The sequence below is a fragment of the Schistocerca americana genome, chromosome 2 (genome assembly GCF_021461395.2).
Source record: "Schistocerca americana isolate TAMUIC-IGC-003095 chromosome 2, iqSchAmer2.1, whole genome shotgun sequence".
NCBI lineage: Eukaryota > Metazoa > Arthropoda > Insecta > Orthoptera > Acrididae > Schistocerca > Schistocerca americana.
The window spans coordinates 823208754-823232408 of record NC_060120.1 but is presented as its reverse complement, the minus strand read 5'-3'; positions in this window follow the sequence as shown (position 1 = coordinate 823232408).

The window sequence follows — 23655 nt, the reverse complement described above, 5'->3', positions numbered from 1 at the left end:
TGTTTTGGTGCCGTGAGAAAGCCGTATTCGCAGAGCAGGACGTATGCGTCCATGGTTTAACTAACACCGTGTCAGACTACTGCACTTTGAACGGCCCTGTAATTGTCCTACTTAATGTCATAGAAAATGCCTGGAGCTGTACTCGACAAAAAAATGTGGAGCACCAATTTGACTTGGACGGATGTCACCAACTCCGCTCGAGTACACAAAATCGACGTATATGTAAACAATTAGAGCTGTAATTTTCTGAGACATTTAAAACGGTCAGCAGAGTGCCTTAGTGTTGTTCTTTTGTTTACTGTTGTTCTAGCGTATAAAGAACGTGAGTAACGTCAGATGTCGAGTGATCAGTGCGAAGGACATGAAGATGATACGCACTCGTATTGTAACCTCCCCACAAAATTCCTTCAGTATTTTAGTGTAACCTCAAAACAGAAAAATTCCTAAACTTCTCAACAGTAAAAATTATAATTATGTCGTTCACATTCAGTGTAACGTCCCAACAAAAAAATAAATCCAGTAACCTGGTAATAATACAATGTAACTAACCTCTCAATTAAATTGTCGCTCACTTATAACTTTTCAATAATTGACTGTGAATTTGAACCTGGTAAATTTTGGACGTCAGCAGTGCTGCGTCATCGCCCTGAAAGATCATTCTGAATAAAAAACAAAGAAAAATTCTTACCTCAATGAAGTCGCCGGATAACGCATATATATCTGCTCTTACAATAAATTTTTCTGGCACAGCCCTGTGCAATGCTGGCCGATAGATTTGTCATTTATGAAAGGAAACAACTGATTTCTCTTTTGCAATAATCGGGATGATCATGGATTGGAGAAATTAGTAAATTCTTTAAACTGAAATGAATGGTTGTTAAAAGTTACTTTTCATGAGAAAGATTATTATTAGGAGATTTTTAAAACATTTACATGGGACTTGAGATAACAATGCTACATATGCGGGAGGCTGCTTTTACCTTATATAATAATGCTCAGGCTCCGGCATCGCTGCACCACGACCGGCCCAGCCAACACGATACACCAGACCAGACTGCTCGCTAGCAACAACTTACTGCTACTGCTACACAGTTCCTACTGCAGTCAACACTGCTCTCTGGTCTGAGATTCTCTTATACCTTACACATCGCAGGCAGCGCGTGAGCAATGCATCGAAATTACATCTGCTCGGACCTCTTACAGTATGAGATAGCGTTATCACTATCTAACAGAGTTTGAAACAAGCTTCGTTGTGGCTCTCCAGATGTCCGGCTGATCGGATCGTGCAGTATCCAGATTTATGAGGCTTTCGGGTGTGACAGTAGGTCGATGATGGACTGCATGGTAACATGGGGACAGACAGGTACACTCGTCGTTAAGTATCTGGTAGACTACTTCTGACCGCCACAACGAGGACCACCTCATTTTTCACCAAGCATATCGTGGTTCAAATGTTCAGATGTCTCCAAGCACTATGGGACAATATCTGAGGTCATCAGTCCCCTACACTTAGAACTACTTAAACCTAACTAACCTAAGGATGTCACACACATCCATGCCCGAGGCAGGATTCGAACCTGCGACCGTAGCAGCAGCACTGTTCCGGACTGAAACGCCTAGAATCGCTCGGCTACAGCGGCCGGCCAAGCATATCGTGCCTCCTTCATCTCTGCGCCTGCCACCCTAGAACAGTTTTTTGTAGAATACTAGGGAAATGCCGGCCGAAGTGGCCGTGGGGTTCTAGGCGCTGCAGTCTGGAGCCGCGAGACCGCTACGGTCGCAGGTTCGAATCCTTCCTCGGGCACGGATGTGTGTGATGTCCTTAGGTTAGTTAGGTTTAACTAGTTCTAAGTTCTAGGGGACTAATGACCTCAGAAGTTGAGTCCCATAGTGCTCAGAGCCATTAGAACCATTACTAGGGAAATGCAATCAGTCTACAAAGGAGATTGCTTACAAACCAATCGTGCCACCCTTCCTAGAATACTGCTCAAGTTTGTTGGTTGGTTCAATCAGGGGAGGGGACCAAACAGAGTAGTGGGCTCTCCGCAGCAAGACTAGCAGCATCAGACTAGCGAGATATCGCCCTGTGTGAAGGCTGTCGTCAACACCGCAACAGAAACGGCTGTGTTTGGAGTGGTACCATGACCGACGAGTGTGGAGTGTTGGTGAATGCTGTCGCATAGTGTTCAGTTCTGCACTACCATGGATGACCATCGTCGGTGAATGTGACAGCCACATGGGACTTGCACTGTTTTAGAGAAGCACAGCGGTGTTATTCCAGGCGTCAAGGCCTGGGAAACCATCGGGTATGACTTCAATTCCTGGCTGGTAGTGACCGAGGAAACTAGTGGCAGGACGGTACGGCACAGACATCCAGTGACAGTATCGTGTTGCCAGTTTTCTTCAGGACAATGCACGTATCTGTACGAACTGTCTGCGCGATGTTGAAGTACTCAAGTGGCCAGCAGGATCCCCAGATCTGTCTCCGATAGAATACGTGTGGAACGAGCTGAGACGTGAACGCCGTTCCAGTGACAGTGTTTAGAATATCAAGGACCGGTTACAGCAGTTCTTGGCCAGCTTTCAATAGGAGAGGATACAAACGCTTTATGGTACCCTTTTCAACTGATTCAGTGCACGCATCTAGCCCAGAGAGGGTGCTGCGTCATAAAGATAAGTGGGTTCATACAGTCAAATTCTTCGTAAATTTGCATTGACAATATCAGTGAAATAATTTCACATACCCTCTCAAGTAGTGATGTTTCATATCGTTTACTCCTTCTCTTCTTGGTGCTCCGTGTTTTTTGTTAGGCAGTGAATTTAGAACAGCGAGTCTAAAGTAGTCTAAACATTCCTTCAATTTAGAATGTCGAATCAAAACACCTTTCAGCCGTCTCAATTTCTAATTGTTATTTTTTTTTCTTAGCAACCACTTTCAGCGCTACGCTACGCCATTTTCAGGCGTTCCCTTCGATCATCACTTGACACTGTGTCAAGTTCAAATCCACGGACACCAGTGACAATTATTGAACTGTATGGTTCAAATGGTTCAAATGGCTCTGAGCACTATGAGACTTAACTTCTAAGGTCATCAGTCCCCTAGAACTTAGAACTACTTAAACCTAACTAACCTAAGGACATCACACACATCCATGCCCGAGGCAGGATTCGAACCTGCGACCGTAGCGGTCGCGCGATTCCAGACTGTAGCGCCTTTAACCGCTTGGCCACCCCGGCCGGCGAACTGTATGGAAAGAAACGTAAATTAGTTACAAACTACGGTATGCGCACACCTTATACAACATGTAAACGTCACAACAGTTTCCCGGATTTATGTTATGAGATGATCGACATGCCTGCCATCATAGGCGATGATATAGCGCAGACGAATAGCGAAATTCTGCATGATCCGCTGAAATGTCGGGACATCTATGCTGTCGATGACCTCCTGAATGGCTGTTTTCAGCTCGGCTATGGTTTAAGGTTTATCGCTGTACCCTTGTCTTTAATATAGCCCACAAAAAGGAGTCGCATGTGTTCAGATCCGGCGAATATTGCGGCCAATCGACGTCCATGCCAGTGGCCTCTGGATACCACAGAGCCAGAATGCTGTCCCCAAAGTGCTCCTTCAGGACATCAAACAGTCTCCTGCTTCGATGGGGTCGAGCTCCATCGTGCGTGAACCATCTCTTGTTGACATTAGGATCACATTGGATAATTGGTATGAAGTCATCTTACAACACCTTCACGTACCGTTCGGTAGTCAAGGAATACACCACCGACTATTGGCTGGACATTGCACACCAGACAGTCATCCGTTAATGTTGAAGAGACTTCTCGATAACGAAACGCGGGCCGACCGGGGTGGCCGAGAGGTTCTAGACGCTACAGTCTGGAACTGCGCTGCTACTACGATCGCAGGTTCGAATCCTGCCTCGGGCATGGATGTGTGTGCTGTCCTTAGATTAGTTGGGTTTAAGTAGCTCTAGGGGACTGATGACCTCAGAAGTTAAGTCCCATAGTGCTCAGAGCCATTTGAACAATTTTTGAACGAAATGCGGATTCTGAGTCCCCCAAATGCGCCAACTTTGCTTATTGACGAACCCATCCAAATGAAATGGGCTTCGTCGCTAAACCAAACCGTAGTAATTCCCATCAAGCCCCGCGGCCGACGGTGCAGTTTGAACGTCCTAGCGCAAACCGCTTAGATTATGACAATTTCATATAGTTCAATAATTGTCTTCCTGCATTTTGACTAGACGAGCTATGGGAACCTTCTTATTCGTTGGTCAAGAGGCCTGAAAATGGCGTAATTCAAAATTTAGACGGCTGGTGGATGTTTTGATTCGACATTCTGTATTGAACAGTCGAGGTCCCGCAACCATCTGTATGAAGATCGACTTACAGAGCCCCCTCACGTTGGTAGTTCTTCAGGATATAACGGTGACTCCAGACGAATATGACTTTTTTTTAATTAAAAATGAATTTCCTCCAGCTGTACTTAAGATTTTATATTTACTTCGCTACTAGTTTCGGCGTTGCATCAACGCGATCTTCAGGCCCGTGCAGTTTGCTGAAATCAGTTGTGTGTGGCTCAATCTAGAAGTCCGCGGTGAGACCAACACGTGCTCCACATGATCCAAGTGTACGGGCCTGAAGATGGCGTTGACGCAACGTCGAAACTAGCAGCGAAGTAAATATAAAATCTTAAGTACAGCTGGAGGAATTTCATTTTTAATAAAAATTAAACCAGCTGTGTCCCACCTTCATCCAGTTTAACTATGGATGTACGAAGATGGAGAAACGTGGAGAAACTTGTTGAATCCCTGCCTCGCCGAACCAAAGCAAGAGGCCATGTTACACGATGTTAGAGCGCTATCTGTCCAGGGGATGATTAATTTCCTCCCAGTGAACCGATTCCAAATGGCTTCCGTGTTTCCTTTTCCAGTAGCTTTCGCAGTAGCGTAATGATTAAAAATTACTTATTAAAAGAGTGATGTCTAGCTGTTGGCGCCCTACTTAGTGTAAGTCGGATAGGAAGCGTGGCCGGGCTGCCACCACTCAGAGCTTTTGGCGCGCGCCGCGGCGCGGTGCTTCGTTGTGAGCGCCGGCGCGTGTACGCGGCGCGTGGCAGCGTGGCGGCGTGCGCCACCTGGGCCCTACCCGGCGCGACGGAGCGTCCACCTGCCGCCAACATGGCGGCTCCGGCGCTGGCGTCGCACACGCAGCTGCCGCGTGGGCGGGCGCCGCGGCCCCGCCGGTACCTGCACCGCCTCCACCGTCATCTTCGAGGAGTCAGCGGGGGCGAATCATAAAATAAAGCACCTTCTACGGTGTTCTTTTATGTTTCGAGAGTGCTGCTGCGTACTGAATCAACGAATCATCGCTCCAGTTGCTGAAGTGTTCATGCTTTCAGTCCACGTCCTGTTTCGGCTTTTTGGACAAAAATATGGAAACACCGCGTGAATGCAAGCGTGAATATAAATGCAGACGCTAGTTAAGTGTACAGGTTGCACTGTCGTGTTTGACCACGCACTATGTAACGTCCTCAAAACGTTGCAAGTGTCACTTGTGGTCAGAACAGTGTGTGTAGTTGTGTGTGCGTTATGCCAGGGCGTAGTGAAATGGAACGTGGGCAAGTTGATGGTGCTCGTACGGTAGGTCTTCCTGTAACCAATGTAGCCGAAGTGTTTCGTGTTTCAAGGGCACCGCTTTCAAGATTTATACCTCGTGAAACGTCCACTTAGAAAAATTTATGAATGACTGTGCTGATAAACCTCTTACATTATTTGATTTTCAAACAGCTGAGCAAAACTAAACGTACTCAGACATTTCGCTCTTTACTTATTCTGATCAACACTAAACTGACACACAATATTTTTAGGGCAAGGCAATCTGACTTTCAAAAATCCTACAAAAGAATAGCCCTGACTAACATTAACCTATACCTTTCACAAATCACTTACCTCACAAAAATCTTCGTTACTCGAACTACTAAGCGAGCGCCACTACTGCCAGCTAAATAAAACATTCAAACTACTGAAGGCACTAACTACTGATAGGCATAGTTAACACATGAAAGGTTTTGATAGAGAACAAACAATGTATTTACCTTAATAGTGTTCAAAAGTTATAATATATATAGCGGTTCATGATATCCAGTATTATAAATTTACTGTCTCTGATGGACACACGTCCAGATCATCCGCTCTCAAAACTCCGCCATCTCTCTCCCAACATCCACCACTGCTGGCGGCTCACCTCTAACTGCGCAACGCTACGCGCTGTTTACAGCTAACTGCCCAACACTACAATAGCAAATTCCAACAATGCCACCCAGCCACAGACTGCACACAGCACAGCCAGTGATTTTCATACAGATCGCTACATGGCGGTGGCGTTACCAATATAAGAACGTAAACAGCCTTCTTACACTCGTACGTGGAAAGCAGAGAAACATCATATGCTAAGTCGTAACGCGGACGGAATTGTATGTTGAGTGATCGTGAACAGACTTTCATTGACGAGAACTGTGACGAAGAGTAAGAGGACGACAGCAGCAAAAGTCACTATAGAAGTGAATGCACCCGTGAACGCTGTCAGTAGCAAAACAACCAAAGGGAACTCCATAAGCAGGGAGTTGCAGGGAGATTGGAATTCCGAAAACACTCATCAGTGATGTAAGTGACCGCAACAGGAAAACGTAGTGCCGAAGCCATAAAACCTGGAGTATGGAACGATAATAGAATGTCATTTTGTTGGATCAGTCTTGTTGCACGCTGTTTCCAACCTCTGGTCGAGTTTTCATACCGACAGCGAAACATGTCGAGGGTTCTGTGATGATTCTTCCTAAAAAGTAGTGACAAGTTCAAGTAAAGATGACGATGATGGACAACGATGACGCGTCTTCCTCTCCAAAGTAGTCCATAAAGACTCAATATTTAGGTCCAACGACTGGAGTGACCAGAGAGATGCAACAATCCATCCTCGTGGTCACAAAACCAGCTCTGGACGGTACGAGATGTGTGAACAGGAGTCTTGTCGTCTTCGTACATAGCATCACTATTATAAATAATCATTCTACAATGGGTTGGGCCAAAATGGTGAGCAGTGTAAATCAAGGCTCATCCGATCAAATGGGTTTCTTCCATTGTTCCAGAGTCCAGTTTTTATGGCTTCGGCGCCACGTTTTCCTGTTGCGGACATCTGCATCACTGACAAGTGATTCTGGACTTCCATCTCGTCCTGCAGTTCCCTTCTTCTGGAGCTCCCTTCATGTAATTTTGTTGCTGATAGTGTTCGCGAGTGCGACATTCAGTCTGCAGTAACTTTTGCAGCTGTAGTCCTCTTATTTTTTGTCACAGTCCTCTTCAACGGCGGTCCGTCACGGTCACTCAACACACGCTTCCGTCCGTCTTGTGACTTAGCGGATGACGTTTTTTCGTTGCCCACGTATGCCGTATAAATTTTCGATATAGTGCCTCTTGAAACGTCAAACACTACGGCTATCCTGGTTACGGAAATATCTACCATACGAGCACCAACAATTTGGTTACGTTCGTGTTCACTTAGCTCGGACACCATGCACTTCACATCGAGATCTACATGATACTCAGCAAGTCACATAATTGTGTGTGCCGGAGGGTAGTTTTGTGTCACTAACTAAGCCCTCCAACCGTATTCCACTCGCGAATAGCACGGGGAAAGATTGATTGTGGGTAAGCTTCTTTATTGGCTCTAATTTCTCGAATTTTCTCCTTCTGGTCATTACACGAGACGTATGTGAGGAAGTAATATGTTGTCCGACTCTTCCCGGAAAGTGCTCTCCAGAAATTTCAATAGTAAATCCCTCCGAGATGCACAACGCCTCTCGTGTAACAACTGCCGATGGAGTTTATTGAGTATATCCGTAGTGCTCTCGCACCTGCTAAACAATCCCGTGCCGAAACGCGCCGCTCTTCGTTTGATCTTCTCTATCTCTTCTATTAGTCCTAACTGACAGGTATCCCAGGTAGGGATCGGTCGAACAAGCGCCTAATAAGGCACATCCTTCGTGGATGAGTTACATTTCCTTAAGATTGTTCCTATGAATTTGCGCCTGGCATCTGTTTTTCCCACAATTTGTTTTACGTGGTCATTCCACTTAAAGTCGCTCTGGGTAGTTACTCGTAGATATTTCACGATAGGTACTGTTTCCAGCGGTTTGTCATCAATATTGTGACTGAATAGTAGTGGATTTCTTTTCTTATGTATGCGCAGCAACTGTTCTGACGAGGACGGATAATTGCAACGTATTGAGGACGACACGCAGGTGTCGTTCGTCGTCAAATACAAAAGCGCAACCTGCAGGTTCGGGTAGCATCCGCATTTATGTTCAAGCATGAATTCCTCAGATGTTGACCAACCCCCGTATAACCTCGTGTGTGAGGGCGCGAAAGGTAGCTCATAGAGGATGTTAGGAGTTGGAGCGGTTGTTCAGTAATTTATTCAATTCACACATGGTCCAATCTTGTAGGTTGTTTTCTTATTTTCGAAATCCTCACTGGACTCTTTTTAATCATTTGATTATTTTCTTGTGTATTCCGCATCAAAGCCAAAATCGTGATTATTCTAAAACTTGTTTCGACAGTCTGTCATTATTTGTCAAACTTTAAAATTTAAAATGAGCTACACCACATGTGCATAACTGTAAAACTTTTGTGCTGGATGTGTCGCAGGTGTGGAGCCATCCTCCTACAAAAGGAAAGCTGGTCGACAAAGAGAAGTTTAAAGTAGTATGAGATGGGAGAGGAGGAAAACGTGCGAAGCTATGTTGGCAACATAGTGGCTACTTTGGATCCCGCTGTCTTGGATCGAATTTGTATATTTTCAGATGGTAATGGGATCACGTGACACCCAACAGAGAATTACACGAGAAAAACTATACGGTGCCTTTCATCATGTGTCGCATTTTATGGAGAGGCAAGTACTGGGCCAATAGAGCAACGTCGAGCCTTTCCACTTATAAGACTTGGAAAATTTGCTTTTTAAATTGCTCAGTACCATACAACACAATAGTGATAAAAGACATTAACGCCCGCAACCGTAAGAAGCAAAATCGAACAAAATCATAGCGCAAAACGAACGGCCACAGGGAACAGTAAGCGAAGCGTTGTAGAGATAGCGTGAAGATCTGGCAAACGTCGGTGGTAGCTGTGGCTACAAGTCTCATGTGATTGACTGAACTCGTGCTGCAACTTCCCCAGTACTTTCTTCGTAGTTGTCAATTAGAACGGAATATAGTAACTGAAATCAGCCACGGTAAGAAAGTACATCTACATCTACATATACATTTATACTCCGCAAGCCACCCAACGGTGTGTGGCGGAGGGCACTTCACGTGCCACTGTCATTACCTCCCTTTCCTGTTCCAGTAGCGTATGGTTCGCGGGAAGAACGACTGTCTAAAAGCCTCCGTGCGCGCTCTAATCTCTCTAATTTTACATTCGTGATCTCCTCGGGAGGTATAAGTAGGGGGAAGCAATATATTCGATACCTCATCCAAAAACGCACCCTCTCGAAACCTGGCGAGCAAGCTACACCGCGATGCAGAGCGCCTCTCTTGCAGAGTCTGCCACTTGAGTATATTAAACATCTCCGTAACGCTATCACGGTTACCAAATAACCCTGTGACGAAGCAGTGATTTAGTAAGTGTTATCGGTTTGTAGCCACGACACGACGCTGCCCATTGGGATAGAGATCGACCCTCACTTGCGTATAAAAGTCGCTGCCACGCCGCGAGAACGGAGCCCCTGCCAGCTAGACTGCCCGCTCGGCGCCCTCGACCTGTCTGCTCCGCTGCGCGCCTGGGCAGCAGACAGCGGCTCCGCTACGCCTCGTTTCACCGCGGCCGATGAATACTGATGATAAAGCCGGCCGCGCCATTGGCCGTCCACAGACCCAATAGCACGCGCGCCGCTGCCCATCGGCCAATCCTGCAGCCGATCCACTGCTCGCACCGCAATCGATTCGGAGACTGCGCAATTGTCGCCGAGGGCGTAACTCGATTCCCACTGAGAGCGGCCGCGCACAGCCTGTGGACTGTGACCGCTCCGTGGCTGCTCCCTCGGTGCCGTCATCTGTTTGACGGAGGCTGCGCAGTTTACCGCCGTGACCTCGTTGGCGTGTAACGCAATAAATACACGGTGAAATTATAACTACATTCGCCCGCGAAATGTGAAAGCCTGAGGTTTGGAAACTTAATTTTCTGGCTAGGGCAAAACAATTCTGCTGTATTCCAGGGAAAAAGAAAAGAGTGGAGTGAGTCCGGGCCAAGGAGGAGTGATTGTGTAATACATTTTATCAGAATTCATCCAATATCAAATATTACAAACTATAAATGAAATACGCTGATGGAAAAAAATCGCAACACCAAGGAATTGTGCGAGATAAACGATAGTTAGTAGGCATATTTCTACTTCTGAGGGATGATATCTATTCATATTTCGCTCCAAACGCCTAAGAAATCAGATTTGTTTTAAATACATGCTGGAACGCTCGTGAGCGTTAGTTACCTGTGAGATGGACGTGGCATCTCTTTAATGCGACAATGACGCCATTATCAACTCATCATTGAGTTTGAACGGGGTCGTGTAATAGGACTACGATAATCTGGATGTTCCTTTTGCTATACTGGAGAAAGATTTGGCAAGAATGTAAACACTGCACATGATTGCTCACTGTGGTGGTCAAAAGAATGTACGCTCGCAAGAAGACTAGGTTCCGGATGGCCACGTGGGCTACCGACAGGGAAGACCATCGTGTTCCACGCATAGCTCTGTCGCATCGCACTGGATCTGCTGCAGAAGTTTGAGCGGCAGTTGGCACCACAGAGACACAACGAACTGTTTACAAATCGGTTAATTCATGAAGAACGCGCATTCCATTCACCCCAAACCACCCCCATTTGCGACTCCAGTGGTGTCAAGCGAGAGCTCACTTGAGGGCAGGGTGGAGGTTCGTTGTACTTTCTGAAGAAAGTTGGTTCCGGCTTGGTGCCAATGATGGCCGTGTGTTAGATAGAAGGAGACCAGGTGAGCGCCTGCATCCAACCTGTCTGCGGCCTAGAGACACTGGACCTATCCCTATAATTTTGGATGTGGTTTCGTATGACAACAGAAGCACTTTGTGGTTGTCCCATACACCATGACTGCAAATTTGTACGTCAGTCTGGTGATTCGACCTGTTGTGCTGCCATTCATGAACAGAAATCCAGAGAGTCTTTTCCAACAGGATAACGCTCGCCCGAAAACCAATGTTGTAACTCAACATGCTCTAAAGCGTGTCGGCATGTTGCCGTGGCCTGCTCGATCACTAGATCTGTCTTCAATCGAGCACATACGGGGCATCATCGGACAACAACTTCAGCGTCATCCACATATAGAATTAACCGTTCCTGTACTGACACACCAAGTGCAACAGACGTCGAACTCCATACCACAAACTGGCAGCAAGCGTCTGTAAAATGCAAGGCATTCACGTTTTCATGCTTGCATGCAATATTCTGGGGGCTACACCGATTATTAATGTATAAGCATTTCAAATTTGCAATATCTTACCTCGTGCCTTATTAACTTGTGATCCTGTAACGTTAATCACTGAAATATATTGCCTAGATAAATGTTTCCAGAAATTTCAGTGCTGCACATTATTTATCGTTTTGATGTTGTGATTTCCTTTTTCCATCAGTGTACATGCCGGCTTGCCTCGTTTGCTCAAAGTCAAAACAAATCCAATTTGATAATAACAAAATCTATGACACGAACTATTCAGAAAATCGGAAATTACATATGTATAAAAGAGTTAGCAACGACGTGTGCAAGACTCTGCCAACAGAATATTAAAGCAAGCAGTCATTTATCGAAGGCTGCACTATAGCTAGTAACTATAGTGACAACAAGGGAAAGGTTCAGATTACTACGAACTGCAATCGACGTTTGACTGCCATGGAAGGACGCCAACAACATCGTACGGCCGCATCGCTGACACGTCGAAGCCCTCCGTGTCAAATTCGTCAATGTCCCTCGCACCAACGCTCTCAGGCCTGGTATGGACCACGGCGGCCCGGTAGTTTCTGTCCAGTGAAACTCCCACCGAAGACTTGTCAGGGGCATCGCGTATTCGTCCACCTCGGTTAAGTCTGCGAGTTTAAACGAGTGGAATGTAAACTTACACCTGTGTTCTGTGAGTGATGTGGCAACTTTGATCCGTATGTCCACGTACCTTGCACCGAGCGAGGTGGCGCAGTGATTAGCACACTGAACTCGCATTCGGGAGGACGACGGTTCAATCCCGTCTCCGGCCATCCTGATTTAGGTTTTCCGTGCTTTCCCTAAATCCTTTCAGGCAAATGCCGGGATGGTTCCTTTGAAAGGGTACGGCCGATTTCCTTCCCCGTCCCCTAACCCGAGCTTGCGCTCCGTCTCTAATGACCTCGTTGTCGACGGGACGTTAAACACTAATCTCCTCCTCCTCCTCCACGTACCTTGCTGAAATCTCAGTCTCAAGTAATACTGAACATAGCACCGTACAAGGAGCTTCTGTACGAAAAATGCTTTTGCTAGTGTACTGAAGTAACTTAGTAACAGGCCGGCCGGTGTGGCACTTCAGTCCGGAACCGCGCCACCACTACGGTCGCAGGTTCGAATCCTTCCTCGGGCATGGGTGTGTGTGATGTCCTTAGGTTAGCTAGGTTTAAGTAATTCCAAGTTCTAGGGGACTGATGACCTCAAATGTTAAGTCCCACAGTGCTCAGAACCATTCTTTTAACTTAGTAACAGCTCAAAAAATAGGATCTCAAAGTACGCACCAATAATACATATGAGATCCGGCAAAAATCGATATTGCCCACGTTAGCAAAAAACTGTGTCTAGGTATATTATCACAACTGCTGTTCGAACTAGAAATGTGTCCTCACCCTGTGACGAGACTGCAAAATAGATAAATTCACTGCCACTTACACAGTAAACTATTATTTTTACATAGTAGTTGATTCCTGAGGTCTATTGCTGACAATCCCCTCCCCTTCTCCCTCCACGCCCTTAACTATAACAACCTCAATGTATGTCACTTCTCTAATGTCTTCGTATCGTATTGCGTCCATTATGCGTTCTTCGTTTTCTTATCTTTATTCACTACCACAATTTCCCTTCTAGTTCAAGCTCCACGTTAACTATCCGTGCGCGCCTCGTAATATCTCCTGGCACACTGTCTCTTCTCCGCGCAGCATTTCTCAAAAACCAGTTAAAAAGCAACTCTTTAAAGAAATCGTAAATGATGATTTCGCTGTGTGGTTAGTGCAGTAATTGGAAATGAACCATGACCACAACTTGGTTGCTGTGCAGGGTGCGTCTACCAGTGGGGCAATTATTTTTTGCCGCCTCCGAGCCTCCAGTCTAGTTTTAGATTTTTCCAAGCCTTATGATGACCTTTCTAGAAGTAACGCCTCTCCTTGTATAGCTCTGTCGTTAGATCCATCCAAAATGACGGCTTGGCTTCAGTTACAGGACATGAAGATCTAAGAACAATAAGTCCTGAAACGACAAACATAAAATGGTATGAGATCATGGCTACAGCTTTGGTACTGCATAAATGTGAACCGGCAAGAACAACTACGCCCTCTATATCGAGCAGTGTCCTCGCTCAGCAGCACCACAGGGCAACTGAAGGTGAATGTAACAGCAGCGTGCCCATCGTGGCACGTAAAGCAGGCTAGACACCGTACCACTAGAGTCTACTTGGCCCCCAGTATTATAGGACCAAGTAGTCTGCATGGAGTTGACCTGAGCTCTAAAGACAATTTCCGAAACCAGAGACGTTATCGAATTTTCCTAATGAGTTTGTGTGCATGCACCAGAAATCGAACACCGTCACTTTTCTTCCGGTAAGAGCGTTTCACTTGAAATCCACGATTTTCTGGCTAGCACAAAACTGTTCACTTGTGTTTGAACAAGAAAAGAGCAAATCAGCTAAATTCTGTACCGCTAGCGTCGTGTTGACCTTAAGAGTTGGAGGGGCAAGTGGTTTGCATAGCACCCTCCTGGCCATTATGACGATTTCCAAAACCAGAACTCTCACTGATACTTCCTGATAAACTTTGTGCCGGACCGGGAATGAGCCCCGACCCTTGCCTTGCGGTAAGAGCGTTTCCCACGAAATCCATAGGTGTGGTTCCGTCCAGTAGACACTGTTAATCGTAAGAAAACTTCACAAAAGCGCACACCGCTTTACAGTGAACAACCTTACAAGGTATTATAAATGACTGAAGCGATTTCATAAATTCACTGTAGCTACATTAATCGACACATTGTCACAAAACTCAACACTCATACAAAAACACTCAAAAAGAACTGTTGCAGACTCACTTCAGATTTCTACCACGAGAGCGCAGCAGTGAGCAGTTAGGCAAGATGACAACAAGCACAGAGAAAGTGCATGCTGTGCTTGAAATGCATCCAAATCAGTCTGTCGTAACAGTGCAACGACACCTCCTGGTAGACTAAAACTGTGTGCCGGACCGAGACTCGGACTCGGGACCTTTGCCTTTGTAAAAAGGCAAAGTCCCCGGTTCGAGTCTCGGTCCAGCACACAGTTTTAATCTGCCAGGAAGTTTCATATCAGCGCACACTCCGCTGCAGAGTGACAATCTCATTCTGGAAACATCCCCCAGGCTATGGCTAAGCCATGTCCACGCAGTATCCATTCTTCCAGGAGTGCTAGTTCTGCAAGGTACACAGGAGAGCTTCTGTGAAGTTTGAAAAGTAGGAGACGAGGTACTGGCGGAAGTAAAGCTGTTAGGACGGGGCGTGAGTCGTTCTTGGGTAGCTCAGATGGTGGAGCACTTGCCCACGAAAGGCAAAGGTTCCGAGTTCGAGCCTCGGTCCGGCACACAGTTTTAATCTACCAGGTAGTTTCATATCAGCGCACACTCCGCTGCAGAGTGAAAATCTCATTCTAGTACAAAGACACTTCAGAAAGAAGTTCAACAAAAATCCACCAACTGCCAACTCCATTCTGCGATGGTATGTGGAGTTTAAAGCTTCAGGACCCCTCCACAAGGCGAAATCAATGGGTCGGCCTGCAGTGAGTGAAGAAACGGTTGCCCGCGTATGGGCAAGTTTCGCACGTAGACCACAGAAGTCAGCGAACAGAGTAATCAGAGAGCTGAACACACCACAAATGACCGTTCTGAAAGTCTTAAGGAAAGACTGAAGCTGAAGCCTTACCTCTTGCAGTTGTTACAAGCCCTGACTCACGATGACAAATGCTTTGAATTTTCGGGAAACTTGCATTAGGTTATGGAGGAGAATGGGTTTTGTGAGAAACTCATCTTCAGTAATAAGGCAACCTTTTTTCGAGGACTGACCAGTGGACAGACTCAATGTGCGAATCTGGAACACATTCGAGATTCACCAAAAGTTAATATGTTCTGTGCAGTTTACTGTCCCATTTACCTCTGCGAAACAATCGTTACAGGACAGTGGTGTTTGGACATGCTTGAAAACTGCCTTGTGCCACAACTGAAGATGGACAATGTGGTCTTCATCTATCAACAGGATGGTGTTCCACCACCCTTCCACCAGGGAAACCGAGAAACCGATGGATCGGTCATTGTCAACTTGATGATCGGCAATTGATATCATGCAGAGAATTCTTCCGGGTTGTATGGGCGTGGTCCATGGAACTCTTCTATCCCGGACGTTACGCCCAAAGCTACGTTGGACATCTTCGGAAGTGCTCCTGGTTGTGCTGAATCTTGCCGACAGTCATTGTATGAATTGATATCATGGCCTCCCCACTTTCCCTGCCAATCATATGAAATTTTTTGTGCGGAGTTATGTGAAACATCCAGTGTTTACGGTTTCTCTGCAAGAAAGTACAGATCTGCGAGCTCGCATCAACGTTGATCTTGATCAGGTTGATAGGGGCATGCTGCGTCGAACGTGCAAAGGATTTGGTTATCTGACTACGTAGGCTTTCCCGGCGTAATAAGTCTTGAAAGTCTTTTCGGGTTTGCTGCCGGATCCTAAAATCAACTTGACTCGATATTTCGGCGATCCAACTGTTCGCCATCTTCAGGAAATGCTGCTTCTGCTGATGAGTCCCGCTGAGAACTGACGCAAGATTGCAATTCGACGTCCTATATAGGCCACCGTTCAGTACACGGCGCATGCGCCGCCCATCACGGTTTCTGACTTCCAAAACAGGGATGTGGCGCCGCCCTTAGTGAAACACTGCTGGCAACGATATATCGCAATCAAGGCCGCACCGAAGAACGTTCAGTTTTGATGCGAGATAATACAGGATTCCACGTTTTGCTAAGAGGAAACCCATTGTCCCTGTTGATTAAATTATCAGCCAACCTAATTTCGATCGCCTCTTTATACACACTATTCCAAAAACCGGAAATGTTGGCAATTACAACAGTTTCCTCAAATTTCATTTTGTGTCTCTCATTCAGGCAGTGTTCTGCTACGGCTGATTTTTCCGGCTGTTGTAGCCTCGTGTGACGGCGATGTTCCACACACCTGTCATTCACTGTGCGAATAGAAATGAATGAAATTTGAGGAAACTGTTGTAATTGCCAACATTTCCGGTTTTTGGAATAGTGTGTATAAAGAGGCGATCGAAATTAGGTTGGCTGATAATTTAATCAACAGGGACAATGGGTTTCCTCTTAGCAAAACGTGGAATCCTGTATTATCTCGCATCAAAACTGAACGTTCTTCGGTGCGGCCTTGATTGCGATATATCGTTGCCAGCAGTGTTTCACTAAGGGCGGCGCCACCTCCCTGTTTTGGAAGTCAGAAACCGTGATGGGCGGCGCATGCGCCGTGTACTGAACGGTGGCCTATATAGGACGTCGAATTGCAATCTTGCGTCAGTTCTCAGCGGGACTCATCAGCAGAAGCAGCATTTCCTGAAGATGGCGAACAGTTGGATCGCCGAAATATCGAGTCAAGTTGATTTTAGGATCCGGCAGCAAACCCGAAAAGACTTTCAAGATTTGGTTATCGACTTAATATCAGCATAAACAGTAGGGGTAACAACATACGGAGCACCTGTAGTAAGTTGAAAAAAATTGAGTTTTTTAATATGTGTGCGAAGTTGGAGATCGTCCTAACGTGCGGCAGGCAGCGAAAGATATTCCAGGGCACTGATGGAAAGATCTCCCCACTTTGACTGACAAACATGTTTCAGACGCTGTTTGTGGTTGAGAAAAGTCCAAAGCCAGATGCAGACGATTGCCCTGTTTTAGAGGAAGCCTCTCGGCCTGCAAGGTACGTGCATTCACACATACTAGGATTAATGGTAGTTAGGAACTCCAGTGTTAGGCTCGTGATGGAGACGGGCATATGACTGCCAAGGAAGGAAAAAAGTTCAGTGTGCATGCACTCTATGTGAATACCAGGGGGGTAGTCATCCCGGATGTGGAACATGTCCTTCCGGATTATATACAGAGCATTTGATGCAACAAGCTGTAGGTTGTGGCTGGTACCAATGATATCGCTTGGGATCCAGAGAGAACGGACAAGCATAATAAAGGCAGTCTGTTTAGTAGATTTGTGGTGTTTTATAAGTGTTCTGCCAACAAAACTCTACCTTTGGTTCGTCTTCTCCATAACATTTTCCATTTGATGATTCCAATTTAAGGTTTTCATAATCGCTAAATTTTTGGTTAATTTGCGTGATATGTTGCATAACCGAAAATTAACTCAGTTTTTAAAGTAATACTCATAGGGAGCAGCTCATACTTTTCATTGTTTAGGATCAATTGCCATCTTTAGCACCGGACAGATACCTTGTCTCAATCTTTTACAATACATTTTGATGTTCTGATGACTTTACTAGATGGTAAACGGCAGTGTCAATTCCAAAGAATCTTAGAAGGGGCTCAGTTTATCTCTCTAAATCGTCTATATAGATTAAGAACAATGAGATACTTATAGCACTAACTTGAAAAGTCCCAGACAGTTCTGTTTCTCTTGTTGATTTCCTGTAGGTACTACAAACTGTGATATTTCAAAACATGAATGGCTAGTCGCTCAAACTGAAGCGACATTCCATAGGCACGCAATTTCCCTAGATGCTGCATAGTTGTGCTACGCTCCCCAATTTTCTATTTAATGTGATTTGGAAGGGTTTGTGGGACGTGCTGATCTCTCTACCGTGGGGAAATTGGCTTACGTCTAGCGCAAATATTTTAAGAAAACCTTTGGGCACCGAGTTTTAAGTAACGTGGGGATTGTTTTTTGGTGACTTAATTTTAAGGCCTAGTGACCTAAACCCAATTCTAAGTCACATTTTGTCACTACGCTGGTCTTAAGAAAAGAGATACACTCTATTTAGTGGCACTGACTTGTTTTTGTAACCAGCAGGTTTTTCTCCCACTTAGATACCGCAACAGCCGTCAGAAGAAGTAAGTGGAATATTTCATATAAAGCTTAAATGGTGCTTGCCTCCCTTAAATTGTACGTAAGGTTGCGCTGAAAACAATTCCGTGATGACAATTGAAGTTCTTGACAAAGCTCTAATTTGGTAAAATGGAAATACCGTGTGGCTAGGACCTGCCGTTGAGTAGACCGTTCGCCTTGTGCAAGTCTTTCGAGTTGACGCCACGTCCGCGACTTGCGTGTCAATGGGGATGAAATGATGATGACAAGGATAACACAACACCCAGTCCCTGAGCGGAGAAAATCTCCGACCCAGCCGGGAATCGAGCGCGGGCCGTTAGGTATAACATTCCGTCGTGCTGACCACTCAGTTACCAGGGGCGGACTCTGATTTGGTCACTAAGCCAATAAAAGGTCATTTGCATACCTTGGGTTTCGGATGCTAGTTTGAAGGTTTCTTCTCCATTTATTAATATTGTGGTGATATTTTTCCTACACTTAATATGCTAATAATTTTTGATCCATGTCCGGTAGCAATTCCAGCAGTAAGCGTGGACCTCTCCCAAATCTGTTGACTTCAACCAGCATCGCTAGGCGCGTTAAGATTCAGTGGAGCTTCAATCGTAATTTAATTTTAGTGATTGGATTTCTTTTAGAGGCGAGGCAAAGGCTTTGGTTTTATTTAACCTTTTCACTGCTTAAGAGAGCTTTTCTCTATTTGTTGTAGTGCTCTAAATATCCTCTCTCTGCTTGTTGTCACCGGGGAGGGTTGCGTCTGCCACCTGCCTAGCCTGTAATGCCGCTTATGTTCGAAGTTCATGGTGCTCACTTATCATCCTGTCATTCCAAAAACAGACTTTTCCACACGCACATGGTATGCGGTATATCCCCGACATTTAAAATGAGTCCCTTTGCGATCGGAGACATTCTTTGATCTTCTTCATCGGTTTCAAAATAGTCTTTACGCCGTGTTTTCACAATATACGGCCGATTCTGTACGTCACTTTGGGAATGTATGGCAGCAAGACCGTACCCGACATTTCTTCTTCTGATGTGTCACCTCGCCGGCTGCTTCATTCTGTGACACTTCTTACGTAACTGGTGACGCACGCATTGCTTCTCAGAACCCTTGCTAGGAGTCGCAACTCGCGTTTGAGATGCTGCGGCAGGTTCATAGCACGGAAAAGCCCTTGGGCGTGAGGGCGCCATGTACGTATGAAACACGGCCTGGAGCTCGATTCCACCACCAGCAAGGGATCGTGTAGCTTTGCCAAAGCCAGCCACTCGTGCTGGCCAAATGCCAGAAAAGATCATCAAAAAACGTCGGCCGAAGAACTCTAAGACAGAAACCAACAGGCAGTTCGTCGATAAATGGTCACGAAAGTCTTAACAATTATGTACCAGCAAAGTCGCCCGAGTCTTTCCCCTTATGTCGTACTTCACATTTACACGTACACAATAAGCAAGCATACATACATCAGGAAGCTAGAAATTCATGCCAGGAAATAAAATGCCTTCAATCGGTTTTATACTGTTTTTTGTCTCTAGTGTGTAAGTAGAAAACTGGACATGTTGCCTTTCTGCTGGAAGTGGCTCTTATGTTCCGGGAAACCTGAAGAAACAAGTAAGATAATAAACAGGGGTGTGTGTAAGGCACGCAGGCGGTGATACTGCATTCGCGGGCCGCCAGTAGAGGCGCACGCGCCGTGTCGCCCGGGGCTTCCCCCAGATCACGTGACCGGCGCGTGGCGGCAGGTGTGTCGCGGCTTGACTTGCAGAACAGCGCGGATTAGCCGCGCAGACAGCTGCCGCACCGCCACCTGCAAATGGCGACGAGGCGCTATTCACCTCCTCCCGTCACTGTATGCAGCAAACCGTTCTGCACGCTCATCTTTCAGGGCGGAGGCGCTACAAAACGACACTTTATTGCAGCGCAGCGACGTGAAAACAGACAATAGGGAATACTCGGAACAATCCTCAGTCAGTTATTTCAAGGAAACGCGACAGTATAGGCGGCAGAGCACGTCTTCTCTACATTACCTTACATTGTACGTATCGAAGCAAATAATCGAGCTTCACCTTTTCAACAGAGGGTGTACTAGATGCTTCTACATGATAACAACATATAGTAACCTTGCGTTACATCCTTTCAACGAGGAATTCCCTTTCTTTATTTGCGGCATTTACTTGGTAACTAGTAAAGTAAGGCTGGCCCAACCGTGAACGGTAGCTTCCATACAGCATTGCATTACGAGACAACGCCCCATCTGTGGTGGTTGGGAGAACGACTGCCGGTAAAGCTCCGTATAGTCAATTTCTCTCATTTTTCCGTCTTGGTCATTATGCGAGATGTACGAGTAATAACTTTTCTTCTAAAATTTAACATCCAACTGTATGGTAATGTATATCTCTTGCAGCGTTTATCATACCGTCTGCTACTCACCTTTCAGGAGCCTTTATGTAAGTAACCGTGAACGGTTACTAATCAAACCTACAACGAAACGTACCGCTCACATTTGTACTAGAACGAGTTTGAAGTGCTCGTTCCAGTACATCTAGGTATTCTGTGCATCTAATGTCGAAGGGTCTGTCAGTTTGTCCAACGCAGTATGAGTAATATCTGCAATTTACAAATGCTAGATTTAAAAAAGTAATTAAAAAAATAAAAAACTTTGAACATAGCTGCTAAGGTTCAGTGACCGTGTCGGAATTATATTGGAACAAATAAGCCCTCGGTCACAAATATTAAGTCAAAATTGACCTGGTTTCGGCGCTACAATGAGCGTCGTCTTCAGAATTAGACTAACTGTTCTAAAACATATTAGGTATATAGTACATTAATAAAATTAAAGTTTGTACTGACTGGAAAAGATTCAGACTTACAAGTCACATATTAAAAAAGATCTAAGCCGGAAAAGCGACGTCATCAACAGTTGTGAGATGGCGAGCAGCCCTTAGCGGCTCTCCATCTCACAACTGTTCATGACGTCGCCTTTCCGGCTTAGATCTTTTTTAATATGTGACCTGTAAGTACTGCATCTTTTCCAGTCAATACAAACACGTGGAGGGGTGGGGGGAAGGGGTTATGATGTAAGAGGGGTTGGATATCTTAAAGTGCGTGAAATAGTTTTGGGGCCAGGTTTATTTTTCCCATTCCGGACTTTATACTTTGCATCGTGGTAGCAAAACCGAAACATATACGTCACATATGTTTAAATATCTCATAATAATGCATTCTCTGAGCTGTAGGTAATGAACCAAAAATTGCTTCATTGTTCACTATGCAACAGTTAAACAAAGAAAGTGACAGCAAAAAGCAATGGTAACTATGTACTGACCACTACATTGATATATTGCTGCAGGGCCTACACATTATTATTATTGTCATTTTTATTAGTATGACTGAGTGTGGAAAGCCACAAAACATGGCCAGCCTGAAATACTCCAATTTGCGTCATTTGAGAGGGTTTTACAAACAATGAGTATAGGGCAAACATTTTAAGTTAGCTGCTTTTAAATGTGAGTGTAGGGTATGGGTGAAGCAAGAGTCGCAAGGGGCACGAGTGTCGCAGAGGAAGCACGTTTTATAACAAGTGTCTACCCTCGGTGTGGATAGCTAGCTTTCTTCTCCGAGTAGTGGGCTGCACCGATAATTATTCATCATTCCACAAGAAAATATTGTTAAAAATAAGGAGTAGCAATCGTCTCACTGAGTCATAAATTCGAGGTTTAATAAAACACCAACAAAAAATAAATAGGTATCATTTATCTGCCGGCAGTTTAAAAATAAAAGCTTAGTCGGCTCTTAATGTAGGCGTGAGGGGGGGGGGGGGGGGGGGAGGGCGGAGGGTACAAGCTCATATTTACGTTCCGCGGTAATGATCTGAGAAAGGGTATTACTGGTTTAGAGCGATATTTGTTTAATCGATATGTATTAGATGGGACAGTAAAACGGGAGAAATAACCCGTACTGCAGCTACGAGAGAGTAGCGCTGACGCATGAGGGTAGCAGACAGAACAGACCGAAGTGTTGCTGCCGCTGGTGGAACGCTGCTTGTTGTTCGTCTTTTACAAAGTACTGTCCCTGTTAATATATACCAGTAACACGGTTCAAATGGCTCTGAGCACTATGGGACTTAACTTCTGAGGTAATCAGTCCCCTAGAACTTAGAACTACTTAAACCTAACTAACCTAAGGACATCACACACATCCATGCCCAAGGCAGGATTCGAATCTGCGACCGCAGCGGTCGCGCGGTTCCAGACTGAAGCGCCTAGAAACTGCTCGGTCACAAAGGCCGGCCCAGTAACACGAATGTCGCACTAGACTAACTTGGGAGCGCTCTAACAAATGGCTGCGTACAATTCCGCATAATAAATGATTTTGTTTAATTAAAATTGTAGAGCAGCCCCAAGTCGCATGTAACTATTTCTTTATATTTACACGTTTTATGCGTTCGCTTGTAATGGGATGCAAACCCATGCTTTACGTCGACGCTGGGTATTGCATGAAAGAGGTGACGAGCGGTATTTGTATCCACCGAACATCAGAGAAAGCGCGCCTGACTACGACGAGGCCGGCCGCTGTGGCCGAGCGGTTCTAGCCGCTTCAGTCCAGAACCGTGCCGCTGCTACGGTCGCAAGTTCGAATCCTCCCTCGGGCATGGATGTGTGTGATGCCCTTAGGTTAGTTAAGTTTAAGTACTTCTAAGTCTGGGGGACTGATGACTCCAAATGTAAAGTTCCATAGTGCTTGGTGCCATTTGAACCATTTGAACTACGACGAGGGACACCCTATATATAAAGTCAAAACTTTCGCCTTGTGAGATTTTATTCAGATACAGGAAATGTATTCGCAGTGGCGAATATGAACTACCGTCGGTTGTATATTAGAATGACGACAAGGAAAATTTTTGGCGGACCGTGTCTCGAACCCGGATTTCCCGCATTACGCGTGCTGTCGCCTTAACCGCTTCGGCTATCTTTGCATGAAATACGGCTCCTCCCAAGCTTCCGTATGTCGTCGTCCTTGCGTCATAATCTGTGCTAGTACGTTACGTACGTAACCCTCCACGGAAGACATATTTTATTGAAAGTCAAGGGCCTGCTATTGGTGAATAAATACGAAAAAGCAATGTCTATGTTATTAAGAACTATGACACAATTTTCCTTCCGACAGTGGGAAATCCCCCTTTAAATCCCGGTCTGGCACAAGTTTTCATT